At 43.7% G+C, this 7318-nt stretch overlaps 1 protein-coding gene across 1 annotated transcript in view; it reads right to left on the bottom strand.

The window, feature by feature from the left end:
• SLIT3 (slit guidance ligand 3) overlaps positions 1-7318 on the bottom strand; it is a 762848-nt gene that overhangs the window by 207799 nt on the left and 547731 nt on the right. The window lies entirely within an intron of this gene.

Raw genomic sequence — 7318 nt, 5'->3', positions numbered from 1 at the left:
CATGGAAGATTCAGGTTCAAATTTAAGTCTTCCTGATCCAGGAACCCTGGAGCTTACCCACCTTGCTATTCCACTTCTCTCTGACCTTCAAAGTACAAAGAAAGGGCACCTACAATATGACTGTGATCTGACCTCAGCTACCTTGGGCTGGGAAGAGGCTAGTGGGAAAAGCCAGCATCAGCCTTGGTATTGTCACTGGGACCCAGTTGCTTTCATTGGCCTGTAAGCATTCTTCCCCAGAAGCTGGGGGGTGAGGGTGGCACATTCAACAGTGCCTCTGTCTCTTTCTCTCTTTCACTTAGTTTTCCTGGGAATCCCAGGCCACTTGAGTTTTTAGGGTCACTCAGGAAGGAGACTGATTTTACCTCTAGTCATAGAGAATAATGGTCAGGTGCCTCCACCTTGAGGGGATGCTGTAGTTCCAGGTCACCTAATGGGTCCTGGCTGGCGGCTTCCTGACTGGGCTGCCACCGCTTAGTGCTTCCTGAGCAGGGGTGGACCACATTCAGAGAAATGGCTCTCATTGCTCCAGGCCAGCTGTAAATAGCACAGACTTTTCATTGGTCTTCCTGCACATGAGCCTCCTGAGTGGTGAGACAGGCCTGTCTTCCAAAGGGGTACAATCAGTGGGTCCCAAGACAACCAGGCAGCCTTAACCAGATCATGTACTATGGTGTTTGGGGTCAGTGGCCATTAGCAAGGTGTCACTCAGAGGTATCTTTGTGGCAGCAGAAGCCAATTAAAATGTGTCTTGTAAGCTCAGTGTAACTGGGCTATCAAAGCCCCTGTAATTAACTGCTGAGAAAAGGGGCATCGATACTCAGCAACATGGGCAGTGCTGATAACTACATTCAATCCAGTAATGTGCAGGATAGAAATACTCCTGGAGAAGGCCAGCTGCTTCCTTTTCTTTACTATTACTTTTAGGGAATGATGACACGCCTGGACTCATCAGCAACAGAACAGGTCAGTGTCTGTCTTGCTCACTACCGCCCCTGGCCCATGGTGCCTGGCACATAATAGGTGCTCAGTACAAAGCCCTAGGTGTCGCAATGAGATACCACTTCACAGCCACTAGGATGGATACGATTAAAAACAAAAGAGAGAAAATAAGAGTTGGTGAGGATGTGGAGAAATTGGAACCCTCATCCACTCCTGGTGGGAATGTAAAATGCTGCAGCCACCGTGGAAAACAGTTTGGCGGTTCCTAAAAAGTTAAACATAGAATTACCATATGACCCAGCAATTCCACTCCTAGGTACAAACCCAGAAGAACTGAAAACAGGTATTTAAACAAAAAGTTGTACACGCATGCTCACAGCAGCACTATTCACAATAGTCAAAAGGAAGAAACAACCCAAATGTCCATCATCTGAGGAATAGTGAAACAAAATGTGGTACATCCCTACAATGCAATATTATTCAGCCATAAAAAAGGACTGAAGTACTGACACATGCTCCAATGTGGATGAACCCCGAAAACATTATGCTAAGTGAAGGAAAACCAAAAAACCAAACCCGTTGCTGTCAAGTCGATTCTAATTCATAGCGACGCTATAGGACAGAGTAGAACTGCTCCATAGAGTTTCCAAGGAGCACCTGGTGGATCTGAACTGCTGACTTTTGGTTAGCAGCCGTAGCACTTAACCACTATGCCACCAGGGTTTCCAAGTGAAGGAAGCCAGACACATATTATATGATTCCATTTATATGAAATGTTCAGAACAAGTAAATCCATAGAAACAGAAAGCAGATTAATGGTTGTCAAAGGCTGGGGTGGGTGGGGTGGCAACGAGGAGTGACTGCCTAATAGTCACAGAGTTCCCTTTTGAATGATGAAAATGGTTTGGAACTAGATAGAGGTGATGGTTGTGTAACACTGTGAATGTTCTAGATGCCACTGAATTGTACACTTTAAAATGGTTAATTCTATGTTATATGAATTTTAAGTCAAAATAAAACAAAACACCAACAACAATGACAACAAAAAATCCCAAGTCCTAGGGGTCAGCAGCTTTCTCCTTCTGTGGCAGGGAGGAGCTTTTTAAGGGCACGACATCATGAGGGTAATTTCCATGTGACAACATCACAGAGAAAGGCAGGGAAGCCAAGGGCCGCATGTACCTGGCAGGGTGAGGGAGCAAACGCAAGTCTGTCTGGATATGGAAAGAAATTATCTTGGCATTTGAAGAGAAAGGAGAACGAAGGAGAGAAACATGGGGCAGGGATTGGGGAGGATGTAATCCATCTACTTTTGGGGATTCTTTATAGCAAAGTTTGAAACCTTAAACCGGTTTCTTTCGCCTACCGTGCTTTGGGGACACTACCAGTTGCTGAATTCTCAGGAAAAAGTAATATTGGCTTAAGCAAAGATAATGGGGATGGCAAACTTGATGGAAGGGGAAAAAAAAAACCACCTGCTAGACTCCCAGATCCAATATAAAATGTTGTGGAATTAGCCACTCTTGTATTTTCCACACTACTGCTCTCTCCCCTCCATCGGTACCCAGACAGATAACTCAGTCGATTGTATTTGCATTTCAGAGCTGAGTTCATTTTATTTTTGCCTTTACCCAGATGAGTTCTTTTCCTCCCCTTTCTAAGAAAGCTAGAAGGGAGGTCTGGCTGTCGCTCCCAGGGAAGCACGGGAAGACGCTGCTATCAAAATTTTTTTTCCTGCTCAGGCCTCATGTCTGGGAGAACTATGAAGCCCCACAGCCAAGGCCCCTGGGGAATAGATGGAGCTGAAAGGTTAGGTGAAAAAGGTGGGTCATTTTCCCTCCAGCTTGTCTCCAAATTCTCACAGGATTTTTAGGAGCAGCCACGTTGGGCTTGCTGAGTTGAATGGATCCAGAAAAGATGGACCAGAAGGAAGAGACCAAAAAAATGAGAAAAAAAAGCCAACAAATCAAAAACACTGGGCAGGGGGTGAGGGCTAGGGGCCAAGGGGGCCACTGAGAGTGTTCCTCCTGGCTACCAAGGGGAGGGCCAGTTCTACGGACAAGTGTCCATGTCTGGAGCAACTGTTGTTCTGGCTCTCGGTTGCAGCTACTGCTATTCAAGTGGCTGCGTCAAGCTGGAAAGCAGTTTCTCATTCTAATTTTAAAAACATTTTTATTGTGGTGAAATATATATAACAAAACATTTGCCATTTCCACCATTTTTACGTGTACAATTCAGTGACATTAATTGCATCCACCATATTGTGCAAACATCAACATTATCTGTTTCCAATTTTTTTCATCATCTTTAACAGAAACTCAGGGCCCCTTAAGCAATACCTGTCCATTTCTCCTCTCCCACCTACCCCTGGAAACCATGAATAAACTCTTGTCTGTATGCATTTGCCAATTCTAGATATTTCACATAAGTGGGATCATACAATATTTGTCCTTTTGTGACTGACTTATTTCACTCAGTATCTTTTCGAGGTTCATCCACACTATAGCATGTATCAGGACTTCATTTCTCTTTATGGCTGAGTAATATTCCATTGTACGTATGTCCTACATTTTGCTTATCCATTTGTCTGTTGATGGATACTGGAGTCTGTGCCCTTTCTCAACTGATGCAAATGGATGAGCTGCATTTTTTTATACTTCCTATTGTGAATAAGGAGCCCTGGTGGTGCAGTGGTTAAGAGCTTGGCTGCTAACCAAAAGGCTGGCAGCTCGAATCCACCAGCCACTTCTTGGAAACGGCTGTACTCTGTCCTATAGGGTGGCTATGAGTCGGAATCCACTCGACAGCAATGGGTTTGGTTTTTCTTTGGTTTTATTGTGAATAAATCTGCAATGGATATTGCCAATTCCTCCTTGGATTCCGGAAAAAAGAAAAAGATTTTCTTTTTCTTATTTGCCAGCAGTAGAGTTTTACCTGAGATAGTGTGGTTTAGCAAAAAAAAATAAAGACAGTTTGTTCTGGAATCAGATGACAAAGATCTTTGACCTTGCTAAGTTGTTTTAACTTCTAAAATTTCCCTATCAGTAAAACAAAGGCTGAAATAGATGTTCTCTAAGGGCCCTGCAGAGCTAGCACTCAGGGCAGCAGAGTTTTAATCCAGTCCTTGAATTCTCATGTGGGGGTTTTCTTATTTTGTTATTACAGGTACTATCTGAGGAGGCAGATTTTTTTTTTTTTTTTAATGCAGTATATTAAGAATATAAATATGTTTCCTCCTATCCAGAATAGTTGAGATGGGAGCTCTTCAATGGATTGGATGTATGAACAGCAGGTTGGGGAAAAAATACAAGTGTACACGAATGTGGTATCAACTTCTGTCAAACAGCACCACAGAAAACCATGAGCTCACATGCTCTCAGCACTGCCCACCAGGTAGAGATCCATGCAGCAATTCTGGGGGAGGGCAAGATTGGCCCTTTCAGTTTCAAGCTTCCATATGTTCGTTGTTGCTGGCAGCCGCCGAGTTGGCCAGTGACCCATAGAAACCCCATGCACGACAGAACTAAATGCTGCTGGTCCTGCACCATCTTCATGATCGGTTGCAGATTGGACAGTTGTAATCCATAGTGTTTTCCTTGGCTGATTTTCAGAGGTAGATCACCAGTCCTTTCTTCCTAGTCCATCTTAGTCTGGAAGCTCCAATGAAACCTGTTTAGCATCATAGCAACATGCTAGCCTCCACTGACAGATGGGTGGGTGGTGGCTGTGAGGTGCCTTGGTCAGGAATTAAACCCAAGTCTCTGGCAGAGAAGGTGAGAATTCTACCACTGAACCACCAATTCCCCCTCTGGAAGTTTATGGGGTTACAAATAAGGGGCCAGGCTACTGTAGCTCCTTCTACCCCATCAACTTGGCAAGTCTCCCTTTCCTGCTCAGCTCTCCCACGGCTTAGAAAGAGCATCTCTCCCTCCAAAGGCCTTCTGAAGCCAGTGCCCTAATTCAACCGATGCAAATGGATGAACTACGTTTTCTTATACTTCCTAAGCTCCCTAATTCTATTTTTTTCCTTAACAATAATTACTTCTCAAATACATCACCCAAGGTTTTAATTTTCCATCCTGGCTTACTTACATCCTTTTTTGGGAACTCACATCTTGGGACTAACCTTTGCATGGTACAACACATCTACATCCCCAATACACTTTGATCCCTTTGTTCCGGGCCAGACTGGGGGACAGTTGTTCAGGATTCACATGTGAAGTCTTGAAGGGGGCAGCCACTGCTGACAGTCGTCTCTGAACAGCGGTGAATGAGGCTTGGAGTGGGGTGAACCCAACAGCCCTGCCACAATGAGCGATCCCATCACATAGGACTTTAAAACTGACAAGTGTGAACCCATCCGATCAGAGGAAAGGGTTGGATAATTAGAGCTAACATTTCCTTTGCCTGTGATGGATAGCCACTTTGGAAGTATTTCCCAGACTGATTTTTCCTTGGTCATTGTGGTGGAAGCAGGGGGTAGAGGGACAGGGGGTCTATTTCAGTCATGATGGGCTATATGAACCCCTCCAAGAAGAAAGCAGCACTAGAATTGTCTCTACAAAAGGTTTGCATTAACTGTAATGAAGCAAATGACAAAATCAATAAAGCAGGAATCGTGGGGCTGTCATAAAGATGATGGAAATCCAGGGTTCACGATGGTTATGAAGCTATTTAGAATTGTAATTAAAACCAGCACCATTTTTTTGAAGATAAAAGCCCCTTTGACAACCATAAATGCAAGCTACAGGAAATTTTCAACAAGTATATTTAAAATTAATGTATGGCACAAAGATGGCATAAATTAACTGAGGATAATCCATAAGCCCAGGCTTCAGAATGTAAGAACACTGAGTAAAGAGATTTCGATTTCACGTTTGGTTTTCAAGCAATGTGGTTTTCAATTTTAATCAAGTTAAAGCTTGGCAGAGCACTTAGAGGCTCTGAATGAATGGCATATTTTTGACAACTGCTTTTCAATGAGGCTAAAAATGCTGTCTCTGTATTTACCCAACTTGAGATGTGACGGCATTCACTATTTTATGCATCCCACATATTTCTGAAGAGAATCTAGATGTCAGTGTGAGTGTGTGTGCATGTGTGTGTATGTGCTCGTATAGGAGGAGGTCATGGCCTCTGTGTTTCACTGGGAATGGGAGTAGGAAGAGGTGGAAGAGGAAGGGAATGGGATATCCAAGTTTTCCAATCCTAAGGAGCTGTCTTCATTGGACCTACTTGCTGAGCCCTGATTCCAAACTATAACACTGAGATTTCTGGGGAAACATCCACCTACCTACTTATCTACCTACCTACCCACCTACACACCTGCCTAACTTCACAGCATTACTATTTGACTTTAGGTTATTAACAATATCACTCACTATGGACTTCAGCCCCACACTAGGAGCTAGCCCTCTGGGTGCTTATAACTGTGGGCTCGTAGAATGTCAGTGTTGGAAGCAATCTTAGAGATCACCAGTACATCCAAGTACATCTCTTTTTACAGAAGAAGAAGGTGAGGCTTACAGAGAGGAGGAAATACTTAAAACTCTACAAATAGCATTTGGCAGAGTAGTCAGGACCTGATACTAAGCCCCTAGGTCATACTCTTTAGGGAGGGAAGAATGACACACGATCCACTAGTGAACAGAATAAGACAGCAAATGATGATTAAACTGTATTGTCAAATGCCACTAGAATTCAGTGAGGCTTGGTGTTTTCAATCAATTTTGGGTTTCAAGTGTGGTGAGTACGATTGCCCAATGGGTAGGAATCAAGGAATCCCAGGGATTTATGGGATCTGGGTTTTGGTCACAAGTCCTGCTGATTGCCTGAATGGCCCTGGACAAGTTTAATCTCCACATTAAAAAATACATGTACTATGTGATTTCTTAAGTCCTTCGTCCCTTGGTAAGTCTATGACTCTAAGTACAGTGGGCTAAATTCCAAGTTCCTGATTCAACACAAGTCAAGTGCATCAGGCAGTGAGGGCTGGCTGCAGTAGAGGAACTGCATGTTAGCCAAACCACTTCTTATAAAAGCACATCTCATCCCGGCTTCTGTAGTATAATGGGCAAAGAAAGGAATTCATTTTAGGAAACCTAAATGCATTAAGGATCTGATTCCAGAAAGCGGTCTTGGAGTGATAGGCTAACTCAAGAAGACCTGTCTTCCATGATGAATGGTCGAAGCATCTGCAGAGAACATTTGCACATCCACGACTCCATTATACTGGTTGACAGCAGGTTCCCCAAACTGTACCCAGGCCATCTTTATTGCTGGAAGGGTGTAAAGGTTGGAAAGCAGTTTCACAATGGGTCCAAACAGTGTCAACTCTTCTAGCTTTAAAATGGCCTGAGACATGTAAAGAGGGTCC

The sequence above is a fragment of the Trichechus manatus genome, unplaced genomic scaffold (genome assembly GCF_000243295.1).
Source record: "Trichechus manatus latirostris isolate Lorelei unplaced genomic scaffold, TriManLat1.0 scaffold00011, whole genome shotgun sequence".
NCBI classification, from domain to species: domain Eukaryota; kingdom Metazoa; phylum Chordata; class Mammalia; order Sirenia; family Trichechidae; genus Trichechus; species Trichechus manatus.
This window is presented reverse-complemented; position numbering and strand designations above follow the sequence as displayed.